The sequence below is a fragment of the Dreissena polymorpha genome, chromosome 1 (assembly GCF_020536995.1).
Source record: "Dreissena polymorpha isolate Duluth1 chromosome 1, UMN_Dpol_1.0, whole genome shotgun sequence".
Taxonomy (NCBI): domain Eukaryota; kingdom Metazoa; phylum Mollusca; class Bivalvia; order Myida; family Dreissenidae; genus Dreissena; species Dreissena polymorpha.
In genome coordinates this window covers 181,691,256-181,715,928 of record NC_068355.1, presented here as the reverse complement: position 1 = coordinate 181,715,928, position 24,673 = coordinate 181,691,256, and the positions used below count along the sequence as shown (strand labels likewise).

Genomic DNA, 24,673 nt, shown 5'->3' with positions numbered 1-24,673 from the left:
AGACGCTAATTACCGTTTGAGTCCCTAATTGAAACTTGAGAACGTGAAAGTATGCATTTGCACGTCAGTGTGTATAAATATTTAATGTTCAACAGTGTAGTTTTAAACGTTCACTTGCTATTGTCGAAGTTTTTCGACAGCGACAACGACACCGATGATGAAGATTTCAAAGGTTCTGACGCATCAGACATCGACAGAAGACCATTATAGACAACATCTAGACCATCACGCTGACCACAACAGCACTTTTTAGGGCCCCCATATTCTCAAGAGAATAATCTTACAAATTGTCTAAAATATAGTGTTATGCAACCCATGCTCCTGATCATATAAACGCTCCCTTCTTTAAAAACAAACAATTAAGCGCTCGAGAAACTCAGATTAAATGATTGTGCAATCTTAAAATGGCGGCCATTTTTGGCCTGATTTTCAGGTATTTTGGTCTTGATTTCTTTTTTTTCTCCATTTTGGCTTTTAAAAATTGCATGAGCGCTATACATGGGAGCGCGCTATACAAGGAAAAATACGGTAATTGGCATCAATAAAGGTAAGATTGTACTCAGTTTGGCCATAATAGTATATTGAATTGAAAACCAAATCTTATATGCTTTGTTTTGCTGTTTTCATGAAACAAGTATACATTTTACACCCAAATTAGTAACACACTACAAAAAAAGTACTATACAACTTGTTATACGTACTACACATGTATGTAAAGTAACTTTATTCATTGGTAAATTTTACAATTTTACAATTGAAGTTTTGCACACAATTTTTTTATGAAAGCAAAATGCAACATTGATTTAATTTCTCTATGAAGCTCTGATGTGGGTTGACACTAAGTAAATACAATATTGAAAACACTTATTCTCAATTTTAAAGTATTTGTTAGCGTGCAATAAAATACTCAAATTTCCCAAATTTAGTCAAAGCAATGCTATTTTCCCCAAGATACAAGGCCCAGGCCACTTCCCTATACTTTGAAACCATTATTATTCGTCCGACATTAATTTTCGCCTTTTTCGTCTTTCGACCGATGGATGAATTCAAGATCCTAACGAACAATCATGTCCCATATTTGAAACAAATAAGACTGAATTACCGTAGGCATGAGGCATGTAAATCCAGCGTAATCCATGCATATACACAGGGCTTGAAATTAACACTCGCACACTCGCAAAATGCGAGAAAAAAAGATTGCAAGGTAAGTTATAAGCCACTAGTATTTTTTGCAAATAAAGAAATAGTGAAAAAAACGAGTTATATTGCTTAATGCGTTCGACGGCGTGAACGCTAAACCGTAGGTCAATTTTTTGAACGTCCGAATACCCATATGCGGAAGCGTGCACCTTGTTTGTTGACTGGTATACTTATAATACAGATACACAGATGGTATTGATACAAAGAACATGAAACAGTCGACTTGATTCACACTCAAGTTAAATCCGGTTTTGACACAAAGGGGTGTTCATTATACAGTGTGCTGACAACTGACATTTCCTGTAAAAGGCGAATGCAATAAGGCTGTATCGAATGCGTCGACTTCATTTAGGTATAATAGTGTGGATTAGCGCTAATTGTTAACAACTTTATTACCCATTGTGTGTATTGTGTTTTTCAGGGGTGTTGCAGATTATACAGCCTACACGCGGCGAATCCGGATTAAAGACAATACTATTAAACGCAATGAAAATATGACGATGTGTGATCAACACCTGACTGAAATATATTCTGCGCTTTTATTACAAATTAATAAAGAACATATTGATTTGTGTTTGGTTGTCCGTGATTGTCATGGAAAAAGACTAATTGGCAATTGGCTTCGTTGTTTAAAACACTTGTTAACGGTTATTCAGTCCCACTTATCCGCTAATCATAACAAAGAACGTGTCAATGACATATAATAATAAGGGACAGTTACTATCACCTGAAATAACAGACTTGTTAATTGGCATATGCCAAAGTGTCACCTCTCTTTCCCCAGCACGATTTTTTCGCAACCGCGTATTACATGTATTATGAACAAACAAATCGGACGTTTTTGGTTTTTTTCAAAACCAGAAATGGACGAATTTAAGAGCGGACGAAATAGTCATTTTTATGAAAAAGGCGAAATTGTGTGCCGACGAAAATAAATGGTTTCACAGTATGCTGAAAGGTATATGGCATTTTTACTAAAACATGACAATGTACAGCACATTATAAAAGAATACAACAAACCAACAAAATATCAATTAGTTGAAAAAGACTGGTTAAATGTAGTGGCTTTCAGTCAAACCAACCCTAGTTGTTTATACAATGCACAGATTTAATGGCTACAATGCACTAACAGTGCGAAGGATTATTAAACAATAATGCATAAATGACCAAAGTCATGTTACAAAGGATCGAATATTTTATGTTTGTTTGCTTGTTAAGTTATATTTGTTATATTTACCACTCCAATCGGTCTCTACAGTGTCCTTCTCCACGATAAAACCGCTCTACATTACAAACTACTCACAATATGTTATTGCAATACCTCCATCCAAACTAAATGTTTTGAGCAGAAACTATTTTTCTACATTAAGAGACAGTGACCTTGAACCAAATGCAATCTCAAGCTTGGTCAGTCTATACTTCCATACGTAAGCTCTACAGCATAAACAGATGCCCTCTTTGTTGTAAAATTGACACTGACCAACCCCAAATGCAATCTCAAGCTTGGTCAGTCTATACTTCCAAACATAAGGTCTATAGCATAAACAGATGCCCTCTTTGTTGTAAAATTGACACTGACCAACCCCAAATGCAATCTCAAGCTTGGTCTCAATGTAAGCTTCCCACACAGAGCATTTGAATGCAATACCTTTATCAAAACTTAAGTTATTGAGCTGAAATTGTTTATACATTGTTAGTAAAATAGACTTTGACCCAAATACCTCTCAAAAACTAACTTTAGCTTGGTCTCCATTTAAACTTGCTATATCTGAATATCATCAATAATGGTTAATCAAACTCGAGTAATTGAAAAAAAAAACTTTTATAGAGGAGAAAACTTGGCAAACCTGGGATCTATGGGAGTAGAGGGAAAAAGGGAATTTTGGCATTGTTTTACAATTTAAATAATTCAGATGTGCTTAATGGGATCTGGCTGGTTAACAAACTTAGCCTATATATTACATACATTAACATTATTACAGCGGATATATTACAACCATTATTAACAAGTTTCATGATGATCTGATTTTAACTGTTTCAAGTACATGTATTGAGTTTAAGATCTGCTATTAAGTGTTCATGGATGAAATAACAAACAAATTAAACAGTATGAGTGTTAACCACTTTAAAGTTAAATCAGATAATATCAGACAATCCCTTATAAGTGTCCTATGTATTCAACGCTTCTGTTTTATTTTTGATGAAAAAAACACAAGTTGGACTGCCACATTCTTGCTCACAAAAAAGCTTTGAAAGGCAACATATGTGTTATAATATTATTTTCAACATAAACCTTTAGTCAACTTTAATTTAAATAACCTTAGGGATGTTCCTCATCAGTTGTTTATATTTGTATAACAGAGCAGTTTTATGTTACTGCTGAGATATATGTGTTTGTTGTTCAATAATAATAAATGAAATAGAAATGTAAAATTTGAAATTGTGGTTAATTTACACTTATTAACTTGAAATACTTAAAATAAGATCCAGGCCATGCAATTTTGTTACAGGCAAGCACTTAAGCAATGTAATAAACAGAGGATATAACGCTGCCATCTTAAAAACTTGGATATCAGTTAGAACTGCAAATGAGCGCAAAATCAATAAAAATACCACCATAAAAAACATAATGTCTTTGCAATGGTATGGCTGTTCATGATTTAGTTGTTTTATGCAGCAAACACAATGATCAGATTTTGCTAACCAAGATTTAAATATTTGTTATATTTATCAATTATCTTTGATAAGAATCATTCTTTTTTTTTTAACAACCCCACTTTAATGATTCTAGATCTGAGACTTTCAAGGGTTATACATTGTCCCAATACTCCAACTCCCAGCTATTGACCCTCTGGTTCATGGGAGTTGCAACTGATAAAGGCTATTTTCATGTGAACTCGCCACCTGGAATCCGTAATATCAGCCACATTTTCTGGCATAAATAAAAACATGAAGATCATAAATATATGCACAAATTAAAACAACTTTTGCGATATACTGTGCTTGAAGAATAATGATATTAACCGAAGTTTCAAACACGTAAACGCTTCAAGGAAATGTGTAAGTATTTGTTAAGTATTCAGATTTTGAAAATATGGAAAAGTTATACATCAACTATCTACAGAATCCTCCACAAGATAGATTGTATGCTGAATCAACCAATGGCCATACAGTGACTATCTTCGCAACCTCTGTAAGATAGACTGAATTTTTTGTTCAAAACTTCTGCTTTCGGTTTCATAACGTTTTTTTATCAAGTTTTTTTTAAATCACTTTTATTCTCAATTTTTAATGATTTGTTAGCATAAAAATATCAGTATTTTATTCCCAATATAAGTCAAAACAACATGATTTTTCACAAGGGACCTGGCCCCATTCCCTAAATGGTGAAAAGCACACACTGGTCTGGCTGTGATAATATATAAACATCAAAGAAATTTGAGTAGAAACATATGCTACTATTTTTAGACGAGACACAGGGTAGATTACATATTCTAGTCTGATCTGGCTATAGATTGCTCCAACTTCATGGCATTGTAATATTATTCAGAGATGGTTACAATATTTTACACTTTAAAATGGAAAAAAGGAGATATACCATTAGGATCAGTCCAAGGGAAACAACTCATAATTAAAAATTGTACCAAACTTCTCTGTTTATGCAGGAATTATAAGTTTATTATAGGTTTTCCATTAACTTAATGGAATTTAAGAAGTATTCAATATCTTTTTGAAACAGGAATGCACACTGCATAAACACTTAATACTAAAGACCTAAAGATGTCATTAGCATGCTTAAATGTTAGAGGTATATTTATGGAATTTATGAAACACGCATTTAAAATAATTTGACTGAGTTGCTACAAGTGATAAATAACATGCTTGATAATGACTTGATAATTGATAAGACTAACTTGCAACTTACAACACTGTGATGAATAATTGTCTAAAATTACAATGTCCAATCCAAATTTACAACACACAGTATCTACATGTAATATGGATTCATTCTCAATTGGGTTAGAACTGAAAACACATGTCCAGTTTTTAAAAACTTTTTTCCTGTGTTACCATAACATGACAGGCAACACACATTTGACAGCAGACAAAGACTGATCACAATAGCACATATCTAAGAACTTAACCTCAGTTGAGCATGCAATCTGTGATTGGGCTGCATGCCATTGAGACTGTGACTGTTATTGATATCAATGTAATCTTACCTGACAAGACTTGGCTTGTAATTCTTGACTTGACAACAATCTCAACCAAAGTCACTCCCACCATAAAGGAGGGAGGTCAGTATAGGTCCAGTGTCTGGCTGTTCCATTTCTGCTGCTCACTTGACCACTGTTCCAACCACAGTCACTTCCACCTAGGCAGGATAGAGGTCAGTACATATCCAATATTTGGCTTCAATTCTGGTTCTGCTGCTCCCTAGATAACTATCCCAACTACTGTCACTTCCTACTAAACAGGACGGGGCCAGTATTATAGTGTCAAGTGTTTGGCTTGAGTAACATTTCTGCTGCTCACCATACCGCTGTTCCAACAACAGTCACTTTCAACCAAACAGGAGGGAGGTCAGTATAGTGTAAAGTGTTTGGCTTGAGTTACATTTCTGCTGCTTACAATACCACTTTTCCAACGACAGTCACTTCCACCTAGACAGGAGGAAAGTCCGTGAATGTCCAGCGTCTGGCTCAAGTTCTATTTCTCTTGCCTAAAATGCACGAGCCCTTGCTTGCCAAAGTGTCCTCTGTACATCAACTGTGTATTCAAAACAGAAAAATAATTAGCTCATTAGTTATTTCCCAAAAAGGTCAACAAACCTCTGTGAATACTTATTATTAATACCTTAATACCTGTTCAGCCATCAAACACCCTATCAGATTCTCAACTAATTGAAATCAACTTACCAACATTGCTACCTGAAATTGTTGTTTTTTTTTTGGGGGGGGGGGGGTGCAGGAACTGTTTTCATCATAACCCCCGATATATTTCAATGTTTTATTGAAGATTAATGGTATCTTATTATAAAACTGAAATAATATAACAATTATCTCGCTCAAATATGTTGCTATGTGTGCTTTACAAGACAAATCAGGGATACAGGATGTAGAAGTAAAGACAAGTGTAAAATAGTGATTTTTTTTAGAATGCAAAAAAATGAACCTTAAGGAAAAGACTTGTGTTTTGTGTGTTCCTTTGCTATTCATGAGCAATATGAATATTGCATTTATCAGCTACTGAGGTGTTTTCATGACTCTATTGATAGTAAAACAAAATACATCAATTAAATCAATGTGATGTCATTAGGGCATTCTCGTTCTTAATATAAACAACATCATTCACTACTTGCTTGGGTGACATAGTATATCGTTATGTTAATACTACTTGCTTGGGTGACATAGTATATCGTTATGTTACTTCTTGCTTGGGTGACGTAGAATATAGTTATGTCACTACTTGCTTGGATGACATAGTATATCGTTATGTTACTACTTGCTTGGATGACATAGTATATCGTTATGTTACTACTTGCCTGGGTGACATAGTATATCGTTATGTTACTACTTGCCTGGGTGACATAGTATATCGTTATGTTACTACTTGCTTGGGTGATGTAGTATATTGTTATGTCACTACTTGCTTGGGTGATGTAGTATATCGTTATGCCACACCAAAAAAGAGAGTTCTCTATTGAAATAAGCATTAGCACAACTAAACTTAAAAAATTCACTTGTATATAAACTTAACAGTTTACCTTCTTCTCATTATTGACTTTCCTCGTTGTATCAATGGTGTTAACAATGCAATAGTATAAGCTAAGATTTGTTTACATTCACAGTTCTCAATTTATAAAACGTTGAACATGATTTCACAAATAACTATAGGTATACTATAGACAAGGACAAAAATGCTTTATTATCGCTAAAACAAAATATAAACAAGAGATGTGTTTGTCAGAAGCACAATGCTCCCTATTGCGCCGCTTTGAAATAAAAAAAATATTATTACCTTTGACCTTGAAGGATGACCATGTACTTAAACTTCCACCACTCAAAATGTGCAGCTTCATGAGAACGCTGCTTTGAAAATTTATTATTTTTTTACCTTTGACCTTGAAGGATAACCTCGACCTTGAACTTCCACCACTCAAAATGTGCATCTTCATGAGAACGCGGCTTTGAATTTTTGAATTTTTTTTTTACATTGAAGGATGACCTTGACCTTGAACTTCCACCACTCAAAATGTGCAGCTTCATGAGATACACATGCATGCCAAATATCAAGTTTCTATCTTCAATAATGCAAAAGTTATGGCCAACGTTAAAGTGTTTTTTTCGGACGGACGGACAGATTGACATACACACGTACTGACTGACAGACAGTTCAACTGCTATATGCCACCCTACCGGGGGTATAAAAACAATTAAATATTACAAGAAATATCTTTACAAAAGATATTCCACTTAAATGCTGACTTTGAAATAAAGTTTGAAAATGTACGTGTCTAAATAATTAAATAGGAAACACAAATTTAACTATTGTGTTGTTTTTTTTCACAATTTCGCATACTCACCACATGTAATGTGTGTTTTTATAGTCAAACCACACTAAGTGTTAGACGATACAAACAAGAGGCCCATGAGGGCCTGAATCGCTCTTCTGCTATAAACACTGTGCAAGTTTGGAAAGAATAAGATGGAAACTGTGTACTTAATCGCGCAAACAAAGAGAATTTTCTCAAATTCTAGGGAAGATTATTGTGTACTTATTTCTCCGATACTGCTCATATTCAATAGGGTTCAAGTCCTCATTGATATAAAGATACTGTGCAAATTTGGAAATAAATGGATGAAAACTGTGGAATTAATTGCGTAAACAAGCGGGACAGGGGGTTTTATCAGATTTTGGGGAAAGGGCCTGGCCTTTTTTGAGGGGAAAAAAATCGCCTGAAACGCCGGATTTTGGGGAAAATTGTGCCAAACACCAGATTTTTGGGGAAATAAGAAGTCTTAAATATTCAATTTTAAATATTTTACTGTTTTTAAAACAAATTCAAGGCAACAGATAATTTAATTATGCAATATTTTTCTATTTTCTACACTGGATCAGGTAATTTTATATAATTAAAGGTTTAAAAAATATATATAAAAATATAAAAAAAATTGGGAGGGAAAAATAAAATCTAGGGGAAAATTGACCACATGAGGGGAAAAAAATGCGAGGGGAAATGGGCATTTTCGGCGGGTCACAAAGAAGGAAAAAAAAACCTGCGGGATTTCAAAATTTTCTCATATTCAATGGGAAGTCATTCTGGACTTATTGCTTGGATATTGCTCTTTTTAAAAAATGGTTTGAGTTCTCATGGATACAAAGACACTGTGCAAGTTTGCCGAGAATTGGATGAAAATTACTAACTTTATCACATAAAACAAGGGCTGTTTTTAAAACATGCATGCCCCCCATATGGGCTGTCAGTTGTAGTGGCAGCCATTGTGTGAACACGTTTTTTGTCACTGTGACCTTGACCTTTGACCTAGTGACCTGAAAATCAATAGGGGTCATCTGTCAGTCATGATCAATGTACCTATGAAGTTTCATGATCCTAAGCGTAAGCTTTCTTCAGTTATCATCCAGAATTGTTTTTACTGTGTCAAGTAACCGTGACCTTGACCTTTGACCTAGTGACCGGAAAATCAATAGGGGTCATCTGCCAGTCATGATCAATGTACCTATGAAGTTTCATGATCCTAGGCGTAAGTGTTCTTGAGTTATCATCCGGAAACCATTTTACTGGTTCGAGTCACCGTGACCTTGACCTTTGACCTAGTGACCTGAAAATCAATAGGGGTCATCTGCGAGTCATGATCAATGTACCTTTGAAGTTTCATGATCCTAGGCGTAAGCGTTCATGAGTTATCATCCGGAAACCATTTGACTGGTTCAAGTCACCGTGACCTTGACCTTTGACCTAGTGACCTAAAAATCAATAGGGGTCGTCTGCGAGTCATGATCAATGTACCTATGAAGTTTCATGATCTTAGGCGCAAGCTTTCTTGAGTTATAATCCGGAAACCATTTTACTGGTTCGAGTCACCGTGACCTTGACCTTTGACCTAGTGACCTGAAAATCAATAGGGGTCATCTGCAAGTCATGATCAATGTACCTTTGAAGTTTCATGATCATGGGCGTAAGCGTTCTTGAGTTATCATACGGCAACTATTCGGTGGACGGACCGACGGACCGACCGACATGTGCAAAACAATATACCCCCTCTTCTTCGAAGGGGGGCATAAAAACTGAATTTCCATTTTTTTCTCAAATTCAAGGGGAGATGATTCTGGACTTATAAATCCAATATTGCTCATTTTCAATTGGGTTTGACTCATCATTCAGATAAAGACACTGTGCAAGTTGGGAAATAATTGGATGAAAACTGTGGACTTTATTGTGTAAACAAGCCCTAAATTTCACAATTTTCTGAAATTCAAGGGGAGATAATTCTGGACTTTTTACTCTGATGTAATCCATTTTCAATAGGGTTCGAGTCCTCATTAATATAAAGACACTGAACAAGTTTGAAAAGAATTGGATGAAAACTGTGGACTTTATCGGATGGACAGACGACGGAAACCACGCCATGACATAAGCTCTTCCGGCTAATAGAGCTAATTATACTACTTGAGTTCACATCATATAGTCCTCATAAAGATGGGTTGGGTATATGGAGAACTTATACTGCCTTGCTGAAGTTGCTGTATGAGCTAGCTTTTATAGCAATGTAGTAGAGTGTCTGCCTGATTTGGAATCGGGAGGTCCCAGGCTCAATCCCCATTGTGGTTGGGGATTTTTCTGGCTGGGTTACATTGGCGCCCAACGTGAAAAACCCTAAATGTGTGTCAGACATCCCTCATATGTCGTGGCTTGGGGAAATTTGTGGATGAATTTCACAATTGGAGGGTGCTTGTGTACAATTTAGCTGGGTTTGGTATAAGGAGAACTTATACTGCCTTGCTATGTGAGCTAGCTTTTATAGCGACACGTTAGTATCTGATTTGAAACCGGGAGGTACCGGGTTTGATCCCATTTGTGTTTGTGGATTTTTCTTGCTGGGTTACCAGGGTTCGACACTTAGGCACGTACGACAGACATTGTCTAGTAAGATCATTGGTCGGGCTAGTAAAACTGTGGGCTAGCTTGTCCAACTGGTCGTACATACAAAATCTATACTGATTCATATAGCTATAACTAACCGAAAACCTTTTTCTCTTAATGTGTAAAATAACTCTCGTATCCGTTATTTACATCAGAACAAAACTAGCGTATATAAATAAACGCGGAGCATTCACATGATTCATCGCTATTTTTAGACGCGAAGGAGAGCTTCCCGCAGAAATTGCTTGTTTTCATTGGTCAAGTTGTCATGAATATTAATGATTTTCTGCAGTGTCTTAGAACTTTACATCATGTTTTTACGACTTCTGTCAAAAATCGGTATCATCAATGTAAATATTTGGCGTAGCAGACGAGAGAATGTAATTTAAAGAATGGCTTTGTTCAAAATTGGATTTTCGTCCGACAAATAGGTTAATAAAGAAGAATCTGACGGTAAAACTGACACAGATTATGATGGGAAAAGGGCCTTGGAGCTGTGGTTGCATGGAGCACAGCGGTCAAGGAGGCCAGAATTTGATGACGTTGAATAAATGTCACCTGCTGTACAGACATCATTTGTTGGTGATAAACAGTGAAATTATAACAAACAATTTATGTTGTTAAATAGTTTTATTTTATTTTTTAATCTGTGCATCAAAATAACTTTCTTGTGTTCACTAATTATTTACTGATAAAACCTGATTAAACAGTTACATGACACAATTGTGTTTATTTGCTATGTCATTTATGGTCTAGTAGACATCAGATTCGGGCTAGTACATTTTAAGAGGAGCTGGTCCGATGGTCTGGCTGTAAAAAAATTTAATGTCGAATCCTGGTTACACTCACATGGCTTACTATGTGTTTATTTCTCTACCATCGGAATATATAGTTTGTTAATATTTGATAAACACGCAGTTTTTGTTTTGATACATTCAAATCACACTTTCATTGCCGCTTCATGCAAAATGACCCCTCATCCAAGCTTTAGTGATGGATGAAGGGGCATTATTGGAAATAAAGCCTGAGGCTGAGCATGTATAATTTAGCATATCGTTCCGACGATATTTCTAATCGATCGCGATTTAAAGCATAAAAACAAATCGAGTATACCTCACTCCAACCGGAAGCGCTCTTCAATGGGAAGTCATAATTTACAGTAAAAAGAATGTTTTGTTGCATTACATCATAAAGGGTGGGAAATCCATTGATTCCTTTTTAAACAAAATATATAATGTTCAAATGGGATGGGAATATACATGCTCAGCCTCAGGCTTTATTTCCAATAATGCCCCTTCATCCATCACTAAAGCTTGGATGAGGGGTCATTATTTTCCATAAAGCCTTCTGGCTTTCACATGTATAATTTAGCATCTTTAAAAAGCAACAAAACCATTCTTTCCATAGAATGATATATAATACAACACAAAAAATAAAAAGTGTAACAAATATCAATTCCAAATAAGTATTGTCTTCCACTCTTATATAAATGCACCATATCTGTTATAAAATGTATAACAAATTCAAAAGCATTATGTATCAAACATATTTGATATTTGAACAACACAAAAGACCATGTCCATAAGAAATATTGTGTCTAATCAACATGAGAACTCAAAACAGCTTGGGAGAATGAGACATTTTCATTTGTTAAAGCCTTTCGAAGATAAAATTTTCGAAAGTTTTTATCCGACTTCCAGTCTGCAGTGTCCAATATATTTTTTAAACTACATCCTCTACTAAATGCAGCCGAGGTGGATGCACTTCTATACGAATGTGCCTTAAAGATTTCAGAATTGACACCCGACATAGTCAACACATCTTTCAACCATCTAGCAATGGTGCTAGAGGAAACTGGCTGAAAAGTTTTATATGATATAAAAAACTGTGACGATTTCCTAATCGTTTTAGTAACTCTAAGATAATGTAAAACAGTATGCATAACACATAATTCTTCTTTGTCATAATGATCTATTTTAAGCACAAATGCATCACCCATTTTAGTCGTTTTCAATAGTTTAGGAAATGTAAACACAACTGCCTGTTGTTCCTTATACAAGTTATTAACATTCATAGAAACTAAAGTCTGTGCTCTTGGAGCTGTAGCCAGTGCAATCAGTGCTACCAATTTCAATGTCAACATTTTCAATGTCAGATTATTCAAAGGATAAAGAGACATTAAATATTTTAAAACAACTGATACATCCCACGTGAATCTATAACGCGGTACAGGTGGCTTACTATGAAAACAACCTTTAAGGTATCGCTTCACTAAGAAACAATTCTGACACCAAGAATTTCCGAAAAAAGGTAATGTCTGTAGAAGCATTGATTTGTGTGTGTTAAGAACTGAGTAAGATTTATTATTATACTTTAAATAATAAAGATAATCAACTACTTTAATTTCAGTCGTAATAAGGGGATTAACTTTCCTTCGTAAACACCAAAAATACCATCGTTTCCACGCCAGGTCATATTGCTTCCTAGTTCCAGGTCTCCATGACTGGATGATAGTGTTTGCAGTTTCTGGTAAAAGTCCTTGACTCTCAAGTGATTTCCGGATAAGACTGCTGCGCCCATGATGATCTTCTTTGCTAACGGATGCTCCTGTCCGTTGTGTGGCAGGGTGAGCAAGTCCCTGTGTTTTGGTAGCCTGACAGGAAAATCAGATAGAATAGTCATCATCATAGAAAACCATGTTTGAGACCTCCATATAGGAAAAACTACTATAGCTTTCTCTACTTTATCAGTTTTGATTTTATTGATTACTTTCCCCATAAGATTAAATGGGGGGAAAATATATGGAACTTCAGTTTTCCAACAAATACTAAATGCATTAGTATATGTTGATCCAGGTTCTGGAAACCAAGAGACAAATCTATCTATCTGCTTGTTAATTCTGGATGCAAAAAGATCTATTTTAGGTACAAAAAACTGAGAAGTAATTCTACAAAAAATATCTGCTTTTAACATCCATTCTGTTGCATCAGAAAAATTTCTTGAATAAAAATCAGCTGTATTTAAAACACCTGGGACATGAATAGCAGACAAATATATTTTCCTTTCAATACACCATTGCCAAATATCTTTGGCTAACAAATCCATAGAAATTGATGTCATGCCACCCATGTCATTAATATATTTTATTGCTGATATGTTATCAGATTGTATTTCTATGTGAACATTACAATGATGAACATACAATGATTGTAAAGCATAGAAAATTGCAAGTAATTCTAAATAATTAATTGATAGAGCAGATTCTTCAGGATTCCATCTGCCGTTAGAATATCTTTCAGTGTCTAACTCTTCACAACCCCATCCTTGCTTAGATGCGTCAGTCCGACATCTCGACTGAATCGAAAAAGGACGAATCCGTTTTCCATTTTTAAATCTTATATTCTCTATCCACCACAAAAGTTCCATTTTACTTTCATCAGATAAAATCATCTTTTGATTAAAATCTGTACTAGAATTCAAACCGAGAATTTTGTTTCTTTCCAAAGTCCTATAATGTAGGGGTGCCTCAAAAACTGCATAAAATGCATTAATAATCAATCCTATAAATGACGCCAATTCTCGTACAATAATTGTACTTTTACTATAAATATTTCGAGCGTACAAAATAATCTTTTGTAACTTTTCTTCTGTGAGGAAAACCATGAATTGAACACTGTCAATAATAAATCCAAAAAAGACCATCCTTTGTGTAGGGATCAGAACCGATTTTGAATGGTTAATGGTATAACCTAATTTCTGCAAAGTGTCAATCATTGTTAGTGTGTTAGCCTTACAAACAGCTTGATTCAGGTTCATATTCAACGAATCATCAATGTAGTATGAACAGCGTATGCCTAACTGTCGAAAATAGGAATACACTGGTTTTAAAATTTTTGTAAAAATATATGGGGCAGATGCCAATCCGAACGGAAGACAACTGAACGAGTACAACACTTCGTTCCAATAAAATTTAAGATATTTCTGGCTTTCTTTATGAATTGGTATAGAATAATATGCTTGTTCCATGTCTACTGATGTCATGAAATCATTTTCTTGTAATAAATCCAAAACAACATTAAATGTTTCTTGTTTGAAATGATGGTATGTTACAAACTCATTCAAGGCTTTAAGATTAATTACTGGTCTAAATTTACCACCAGGTTTTGGTACAATGAATATATTTGATATGAACTCATTTGGTTCTGATATGGATACCTTTATGGCACCTATTTCCAATAATTTTTTAATTTCAGTATCTATTATAATTCGCTGTTCATTATTAAATTTAATACTATTTGGAAGTTTTTTCTGAACAGGCTGTTTGTAAAATTCAATGGAATAACCATTGACAACATCTAGTATCCATGGGTCAGTGGTTAGTTTTTCCCAACTTTCAAAACAATTTTTAAGTTTACCGACCGAGGAATCTACTTGTCGTTTGGGTAAGCTGAAGTAGCTCCTACCCGGCCTGCTCTGGCCCTGAAAGGTCTTGAGAAATTTCCTCTCTGTACAGGATATGGCTGGAATCTATAATTCCCAGAATATCCTCTGCGAAATGGTCTGTTGGTTCCACGTCCCCGCCATTGTTTGTAGGACCCATACTGGGAATCCTTAGCAATATATGCCATCGAGTCACATGATTTAATTTCCTTGGACACATCATCGCCAAACAGATTCTTTGTAATAGGCATTGATATATTACACAGTCCAAAGTATTTCTTTTTCAAATGAGGACGAATGCTGTAGCGCCTCTTTACTGAAATATTGTACTGTACTTGACCAAGCAATGTAAGTGTGTCCGACAAAAGGGTTTTTGTTCCCTGATTTAATGCAGCCGATTTCAGATTTTCAGCTAATTTGATTACTGGTACCATGGCTGTGGCAACAATATTCTGAATTTCAGCCAAACCTCTGTCTTGTGTGTGCACTCTTTTATCTAATATTGTTGCGAGCTAACTGTTCCGTATTCTTGTCAGGAATAGTTCAATAATAGTTCAATAATAATAATGTGGTTTTTACGCTTATTTACTTAAACGAGGAAAACAAGTCATTTTAAAACTTCATTAATCTTTTATTCTTTAACGTCGAAATTCATAGAAGTTATATTTTCATTAACACAACGTAAACATTAACAGTGTAAATTTCTTAACGGTTCAAATACACCACACAATACGATGATTTCTCAGAAACAAGTCAAATATTTTAAACAATTCTCTCACGCAAGTGTCCAACACTCATTCACCACAAGAGTATACGTTTTAAATAAAATAAACAATCTTTAATATATTAATATAAGATATCTTTGTTGGGTTAAAGTCTATTATTTAGTTACAGTAGCAATTAATATGAACTCAGTTTATATTATGTTTTTCTTACAAGTTTCTGAATAATTAATAAAAGATGTTATGCCCTTGATGTTATGGCCTGACTGAATTCCTTAATAAAGTTCCTGAAACCTTAAATACTCGAGCGACCCAAAAGGTTGGTCAATGCCCAGTTTTTATGGCCCGACCAAGAATTCTTGGTCGCCTGCCCCAAAATTACTGGTCATGTACCCAAAATAAATGGTCATTGCCCCAAAAAATGGGTCAATGACGTCGATTGACCACAAAAAGTGGTCATGAACGCTCGAAATGCATTGAAATGACATCACGCCAAAAGACACCGCCATATTGGATTTTGAACAAAAATTTATGTAAAACAATCTATGGGCGCTTAGAAAGATGGATACACCACTTTAAACAAGTATTTAACAGAGATTACATCATATCTAAAAATAACCTGTTTCATGCCTAGTTCACTGCAGACAATAGTTCAAACCTGACCATAATGCAACGCGACAAATGGCTGCGACCAGATCAGAAATGAGAATGGTCTGACAATAACCTACGAAAATGTACTCATTTATGCATGTTAAAATAGATATACGACGAAGATAACAAGGTATGATCACTTAACATTATGTTAGTGTAATACGTGTGAACACACTTAGATACAATGACATAAAATCGAAGATCAAATGCAGTAACAACAACAACAACAGTGGACTTTGCATTAAACGGATGAAATGATTTTAAACAGCTATGTCTTTTGTTTGTATGATGCTCTGTGAAATGAACCAGTTCACATGCAAATTAAATTATGGCTGCTTAAATATTCAACACATGAGTTGTACAGCAATGGGTAAGTTAAGTTATATTCATAATGTGTATAAACAAATGTTAGGTACATTTGATGTTCCCATATGCAGGGCATATCATTACCCCCCTGTCTTTTTGGCAAAACTCCTGTTGCCACAGTCCACAGGTAACTGTAACAAATACTAAAACAGTTTACTGATAAACATATTATTATGCCCCCCTTCGAAGAGGATGAGGTATATTGCTTTGTACATGTCGGTCGGTCCGTCGGTCTGTCGGTCGGTCGGTCCGTTCACCAGATGGTTTCCGGATGGTAACCCAAGAATGCCAACGCCTAGGCTCATGAAACTTTATAGGTACAAGGTCACAGTGACTCGAAACAGTAAAAATGATTTAAGATAAACTATCTATAATGAAACACACTTTAAACAGCAAACAACAATACATTCCTTTTGAAATGTTACATGGCTACGGCTTAGAATGCCGCTTCGACACCTGTTCCCTGTCCCTCTCCAGCTTCCCAACAGTGGATCGCCTTACCAGATCTGAGTTAAATCTTAATGACTTAATGTCCTCACTCATTGGACCTAGTTTGTTTTTTATTGCACGCAACTCCGCCGTGTTCTCTCTTATGGCTCTAATGATCTCCCTGTTATCACTGCTTAACTGGTTGACTAAGTCAGTGAAGGCTTGTCTCAGCACTTCGTTTGACGAAGAGCTAGCAGCTTGCACAACGTTGACGCACTCCCCGACGGAGCTAACGGGACGCTCTGGTTCCGCGACTTGCCTCGGGTTTTCTGCAGTTGCCGGACAACATAACTCCTCCAGGAATGACTCGGCAATGCCATTGCCCAAAAATTCGGGTTCGTCCGTTAACGGGGTGTTCACCTCTGCTCTCACCGTTGACGACTGCGAGAATGTTCTTGGAGCATTCACTGTCTCATTCATGTACGTCGGCATCGGGAAGGGGATCGTTGCCGGCCACAGGTTTAGGGCTGGTGCCTGAATTGCACGAAAGAGTGGCGATTGACTAGGCACTCTTTCCACACTTATCGCGTTGATTTCCACCGGCTTCTCTACTGGTTTAAAAGCAGACACGGAAGGTGAGGCCGAAGGCGTTAGTAAACTACCGGTAGCCTGAGACAGCCAGTCGGGTAAGACTGCTTCCTCCGCGTCTTGTTCGAATATACCCTCATAGTCATCTTCAGGATCGGCCTCCTCTAAGTCCATCAAGTTGTGAACCTCGACGGGATTTTCTGCTTTCCTAAGGATTTGCGAAAGATCCACTACTCCTGCTCGTTTTGCCTCGTCGACATGACGCTTATACCGCGTGATATGGTTAGTGAGATCTGCCACTTCAGTACACCGGAAGTTACACAATCCGCAGGAAAATGGAGCCTGGTCCATCGGCACATGGTGCTTCAGGATGTGGCCAATCAACCTCCCTTTTCTATCAGTTTTCCCGCACACTTTGCATCGGTATCTACGCCTAGGGCGCTGTTGCGCTAGAACCTTGGGAATCATCTTTTTCTGAAATTTAGTAATTATTTTATAATGACTTTGTCTATGTCTATGAAATTAAATAACGTTTTAATATTCTTTCACTCGCCACTGTCACACAGCCATGCATTTTCACCGTTCTCAGCTTATTGTTATTAAAATTACCTTACTCCCAAATTGTTACAAATGTACATGTTATTAAACATAAATATAAAGTTTTAGAATATAATGTTCACTGATGGCACGCTGGTTTATGGTTTTATATTTTTTAAAATTTTCCTCCGTGCAGACAACACCCATCTCGGTAGTATCCCTGCTTTGCATGGCTTGAGCTTGTTGTGGTGTACCACTCTGGTTTGGCCTTCTTTGTTTAGCTTGATGGTGAAGTTGATATCGGAGAATTTTGCTGTTAAAAGATAGGGACCATCGTATGCCCTTTCCAACTTAGGGTTGACGCCGACCTTCCTAGTTTCATGCAGGCACCACACCACGTCACCGACTTGATAGTGATGAAAGGACAGCTTGGCATCGTAGACTTCTTTGCTGCGTCGAGCGACCTTTCCGATGTGTTTCCTAGCCACCTCGTGGGCTTTCAACATCCTTTCTTGCAGCCGAAGGACGTACTCGCCTGGGTTTTCTTGCTTCGGTGATGCGTCAACATGGCTGTAGATGAGGCTGGCTGGCATGCGGACTTCTCTTCCTAAAGCTAGCAGGTTGGGGGAAAGTTTGGTACTCTCATGTGGGGTCGACCGGTATGCTGATGCTAGGCAGGCCAAGTGCTGATCCCAGTCTTCCTGTTCGCCAACAAGATACGCTCTAACCATGCTCAACATCGTTCTGTTAAATCTTTCTACTTGTCCGTTGCCTGCAGGATGACGGGCGCTAGTTCTGGACTTCTTGACCTCTAACAGCTTGCACAGCTCCTTGAAGACCCTGCTCTCAAACGCTGCGCCCTGGTCGGAATGTATTGCTAACGGGGTACCCCATCTCGCTATGACATCATTTAGGACCATTGATGCGCACACTTCGGCTGTTTGGTTTGGCACTGGGATGATCTCGACGTATTTTGAAAAGACGTCAGTTACCACGAGAATGTACCGATTACCGCGCGGAGTGACTGGGAACGGCCCAGTAAAATCGATCGCTAGGACGTCCCAGGGTGCGCCAGACCTGACATGACCCATAGGCGCCCTAGGCGGTTTTTGTGGCTTTTTATCAGCGTCACAAACGGAACAACTGGCAACATATACACGCACATCAGCCTTAATATTGAACCAGTAATAACCTAACGCTAACCTTGCCCTAGTTCGCTTGACCCCTAAATGACCAGAGGTCACACTGTCATGCATTCTACTTAATACCAACTTTCGCAGTGTGTACGGGACAATCAGCTGAAGGCAATCGTGTGTTTCGTTTACCCGCTGAAACTTCCTATATAGCACGTTTTCTACTAGTACGAGCGAGTCTCGTATCACCCAGTAATGACGTGTCTCTGGACTCAACGTTACCATTTCATCAACCGGCGCTTTAATACCATCGCGTATCACACTATAAATTTTAGCTATATAAGGGTCATCACTCTGCATGGCTGCCATTGTTACGCTTGTGAATTCGGTTGCCCATGTGTGCAGAGTAGAACTTCCCCTGTCATCCGATGGACCTGGCTTTGGTACCTCACACTCGCTACTTTTAACACTCTTGATCACAGGCGCGTTTTCGGTTAAAACGACAGGCGTTACGCAATCGTCTTCAAGTGACCCCGCATTCCCTTCACCTTCTTCCTTTTCGTTTGGTTTCAACAGCATTAGTTCAGCTCTCCTTCGGCATTTATTGCATGGGCCGCACTTCAACGGTTCGCTTGTATCTACGTCGCTGCACGTACAGAACCGGGGACTTTCACAGCGCGATAAAGCGTCACAGTGGGCTTGCTTATTACCTGCTCTATATTCGATGGAAAAGTCATACACGGCCAGAATCTCAATCCATCTCGCGATTTTCCCACTCGGTTCCTTTAAACTAAAGAGCCATATCAACGATTGGTGATCTGTTCTTACAATAAAATGCCGCCCCAGCAAATACTGCCTGAAATACTGGATGAAGTATACTGCCGCTAAAAGCTCTTGCTCAGTTATGCAGTAATTCTTCTCGGCTTTATTCAGCCCCCTGCTGGCGTAGGCAATAACTCGCTCGCGACTCTGCTGTTCTTGGCTCAACACCGCGCCGATCCCCGTGCCGGACGCATCGACGTCGAGGTAAAATGTCCCACCCTCATTCAGTGGATGTCCCATGACGTTTTCGCTAATAAGGGCATCCTTGATTCGTTTAAACGCCATATCACACGCATCGTTCCATTCGAATTTGGCCTCCTTTCTCGTCAGATCAATCAAAGGTCGCGCGATTTTAGCGTAATCTTTTACAAATCGACGATAGTACGAACCAGTAGCCACAAACTGTTTAACCTGCTTCGCGTTTCCGGGCTTTGGCCAATTGACAATTTTTTCAATGTTTGTCGGATCGGGACTTATCCCCTCTCCTGAGACTACGTGACCCAGAAAAACGACTTTTGACTGGAGAAGGCGGCACTTATCTGACTTAAGCTTCAAACCTGCAGTTTGGATACGAAGTAAAACCTCATCAGTTCTCAAAAGGTTTTCCAGCCACGTGGATCCGAACACCACAATGTCATCAATGTAAACTAAACACGTTAGCCAAGTTAAACCTTGTAACGCCAGTTCCATTGTACGCTGGAAGGTGCTTGCAGCGTTATTTAAACCGAAAGGCATTGTTTTCATCTCGTATTGACCATACTTACAGCAAAAAGCGCTCTTAGGAATGTCATCCTTCTTTAACGGTATTTGAAAATACCCTGACGTAAGGTCAAAACAGCTGAAGAAGCTTGACCCGGCCACAGCGTCTAAACAATCTTGGATTCGTGGTAGCGGAAACCCGTCTGGCTTCACCAATGCATTGACCCTTCTATAATCGACGCAAGGTCGTATAGCGCCTGATTTCTTCTTTACCAAAACGATTGGGCTGGCCCAAGGGGATGTACTTTTCTGAATAACGCCTTTCTTAAGCAAATCTTCAAGTGCTTTCTTTTCTTCTTCTGCGTACGCTAATGGAACCCGCCTTGGTCGCTGTTTAACGGGAGCTGCGGTACCTGTGTTTATGGCATGCTCAGATAGATGTGTAAGTCCCAAGTCCCATTCGTCTTTTGAGAACGTGTCTGCGTATTTAACTAACAACCCAGCTATAACGGATTGTTGCTCTTCCGTTTTTCCGACGACTGATTCTTCAAACAGTGATTTCAGGTGTGGGGGCACGTCCATTGCATTGGCAACCGGTAAGTCTGAAATACGGCTGTCCTTTTCAACTGTCATCAACTGTACTCTTCTCACCGTTGTGATGTTATCTCGCTCACCTTCGTTTTCTTCATTTGCTATAACCCCTGTGCAACAATCTATCCTCTCTGCCTCTCCGATTTCTGCATGGTGCCGCAACGTTACGCTCGTTGAGAAAGGGTTCAAAACTTTTACCTTACAGGTGACTGCTCTGTTTATGTTCACTAAGGTTGCAGCCATTACCAATGGGTAACGCTGAACGAAACCCTCTGTGGGTTCAATGATAAAATTTTCTTCTTTGTCTTTATCGTCAGCCTCATCGCGTTCAACATAAACATCAACCACCACTTCTGAGAGCCCCGGGATGGAAACATCTTCTGCAACGGTGACTTTCCGTAGCCTCCTTGTAGCGGGTATCAATGGGATTTCTTTCCCTTTTAGCTTGATTATATTCTTGCTTAGGAAGATGTCCGCCTGTCCGTCCTTCTCCCCAGCCAACACATCCAACCCTAGTAGCACTTCGTCCTCAATGTCGGCCACAACTGCTTGACAGATCACCTTTACTGGGCCTAATATAAGATTAAATTCTCCCGCCCCCTTCTCACGTATTGGTGAACCACCTGCCCCACGCAGCTTGACTGACCCCTTTAGGACCGGCTTGTCCTTAGTGCTCAGCTGGTCATACACGCGACTGGATACTACCGACCTCGAAGCACCTGTGTCGGCGGTGAAGGTCACTGGTGTCTCCCCTATCCACCCTCGGATATAAACGCCAGTGGTCAGCTCTGCTCCCCCCTTCACTCCAGCACAGGGTACTTCGCTCTCCGCCTCGCTTACCCCCGTGTGTTGTTGCTCGCCCTTTAAATCACCGTTGTCTTCGTTTCCTAACAGGACCTCCCTCTGGGCACGAGAGAAGCCCCTCTCTCGTTTAAATGTTCCCGAGATGGCGTTGCACCGTTAGACTTCGTGGGAAATGACGTATCCCTTGTTTGGTTTAGCGGACAGTCTCTTGCGTAGTGGCCGGTTTGATGACACCTGAAGCACTCTACGTCTCTTCTTGGTGGCCGCCTCTGCAAATGTTTCTTTTCCTCTTCCAGTTTCTCTATCCTACTTATAAGAGTTTTCAATAACTCTTGGTCAGTAGGCTGCTTAACAATGTCGCTTCCCGTGTTCTCGGACATTATAGGCGTACTTCTCTTCTGGTCTGTGACTACTCTGCATGCTGCCCTTTCGGTTTCACATTCTTCTGAGAATTCGTCGTCATGCTCGTCAGTGGTATAAGCTCGTCTGGTTGCATGCTTGTACTCTCGATCGGATTTAATACCGATTCTCGTTTGAATAAAATTCACCACATGGAACACCGCCTCGTCGATATTCCTTGGTTCCTTGTGGTACTCGACCTCGAACTTCACCTCCTGGTCAACCAGCCCATCGAGGAATCTTCTCACTAGGTCCTCATCTCGTGTGCTTCGATCCCGTTGTTTATGCGCTTTATCGTACAGACGCTTGAGTTCGGCAGCATAGTCTTCCGCTTTTTCCCCATGTTTCTGGTTGCGCCTACTAAACTTGGCTGCGAAAGACCTGCTTGTCTCGATTACGCGGTATCGCCTTGTCAACTCTGAAGTCAGTTCATGATAGTCAGACAACACTTCCGTAGGCAGCTGTGCAAACACGAATTCGCTAGCCTGACCTTCTATCATCGGCAGCAGATTGTCAAGCTTATCATCGTCGTCCCAACCATATCTCCTAGCAATCGCGTCGAACTTCGCTGACCATACCGCCCAATCTTCTTTTCCAGTAAATGGTGGTATCTTTGGCACCGGACGAGTATTCCGCCTTATTGCGGGCCTTCTATAAATGCCATCAGCCCTTGGTGCGTGACGTGCAGGCGCTCGCTGCCTATACTCGTGAACACTTTCGTTTTCGTTGTCTCCCTCCCCGTAGCCGTCTTTGTCCTCATGGCAGTTGTTGCGATTGCCCATCGACTGACGTTGGTAGATGCCATCGAGCTCCCATTCCATTAACGGGTTTCCCGAATCGCGCCTATACGCGTCGTCACGTCGCTGCCGATAACCGTTCCTCGCCTCGCGCTGGCCGCCAAACCCGTGCTGTACGATGTCACGGCCATTGCCAAAATACGCGATATCCCGCTCATGTGCATATTGAGCGCCGACAGGTACATCGCCGTTGAACGCACCCCGGTTGTTGTAGTGACTTTGGCCCTTAAGAACGCGCAGCTCGGATACAACTTCCTTGAGCGCTCCGGCTACCTCGCGCATGAACCCATTGGTAGCGGCCATGCCACCGCCGCCTTCGTTGTCGCTATTTCCGTCCGTGTCGACTTCGATTCGCGTCGCGTCACCTTGTACGCTCGATGCGTCCGGCGAGACTTCCGTGCGCGCCTCGTCCCTTTGAGCGCACGTTGCGTGTGGAAATCGTGTTCCCCTCACGAGCCCCGCTCCGATAGTTACTTCCGTGTCACTGTCATTTAGATCACTCATGTTAACTTATTTAATCGTCACAATATTCGTGGAAAGTATCTTGTTGGGTTTTTATTAAAGATATACTGCTTAAAATGTTAACTTGTTATTTAATAATAATACGCGCAGACGTGAGTCCAATCACTGGATCCCTTGATTGTTGATTGAAAGGATCCCACTTCTGACACCATAAAATGTTGCGAGCTAACTGTTCCGTATTCTTGTCAGGAATAGTTCAATAATAGTTCAATAATAATAATGTGGTTTTTACGCTTATTTACTTAAACGAGGAAAACAAGTCATTTTAAAACTTCATTAATCTTTTATTCTTTAACGTCGAAATTCATAGAAGTTATATTTTCATTAACACAACGTAAACATTAACAGTGTAAATTTCTTAACGGTTCAAATACACCACACAATACGATGATTTCTCAGAAACAAGTCAAATATTTTAAACAATTCTCTCACGCAAGTGTCCAACACTCATTCACCACAAGAGTATACGTTTTAAATAAAATAAACAATCTTTAATATATTAATATAAGATATCTTTGTTGGGTTAAAGTCTATTATTTAGTTACAGTAGCAATTAATATGAACTCAGTTTATATTATGTTTTTCTTACAAGTTTCTGAATAATTAATAAAAGATGTTATGCCCTTGATGTTATGGCCTGACTGAATTCCTTAATAAAGTTCCTGAAACCTTAAATACTCGAGCGACCCAAAAGGTTGGTCAATGCCCAGTTTTTATGGCCCGACCAAGAATTCTTGGTCGCCTGCCCCAAAATTACTGGTCATGTACCCAAAATAAATGGTCATTGCCCCAAAAAATGGGTCAATG

General features: G+C 38.8%; 1 long non-coding RNA gene across 1 annotated transcript; it reads right to left on the bottom strand.

Annotated features, from left to right (window-relative positions):
• Nucleotides 1-11,815: 11,815 nt before the first annotated feature.
• On the bottom strand, nucleotides 11,816-14,953 carry LOC127864168 (uncharacterized). The gene is made up of 2 exons (XR_008041551.1): nucleotides 14,786-14,953; nucleotides 11,816-13,019 (listed from the first exon to the last, which is right to left on the bottom strand). It is a non-coding gene; the product is annotated as an uncharacterized LOC127864168 (long non-coding RNA).
• Between the last annotated feature and the right edge of the window lie 9,720 nt (nucleotides 14,954-24,673).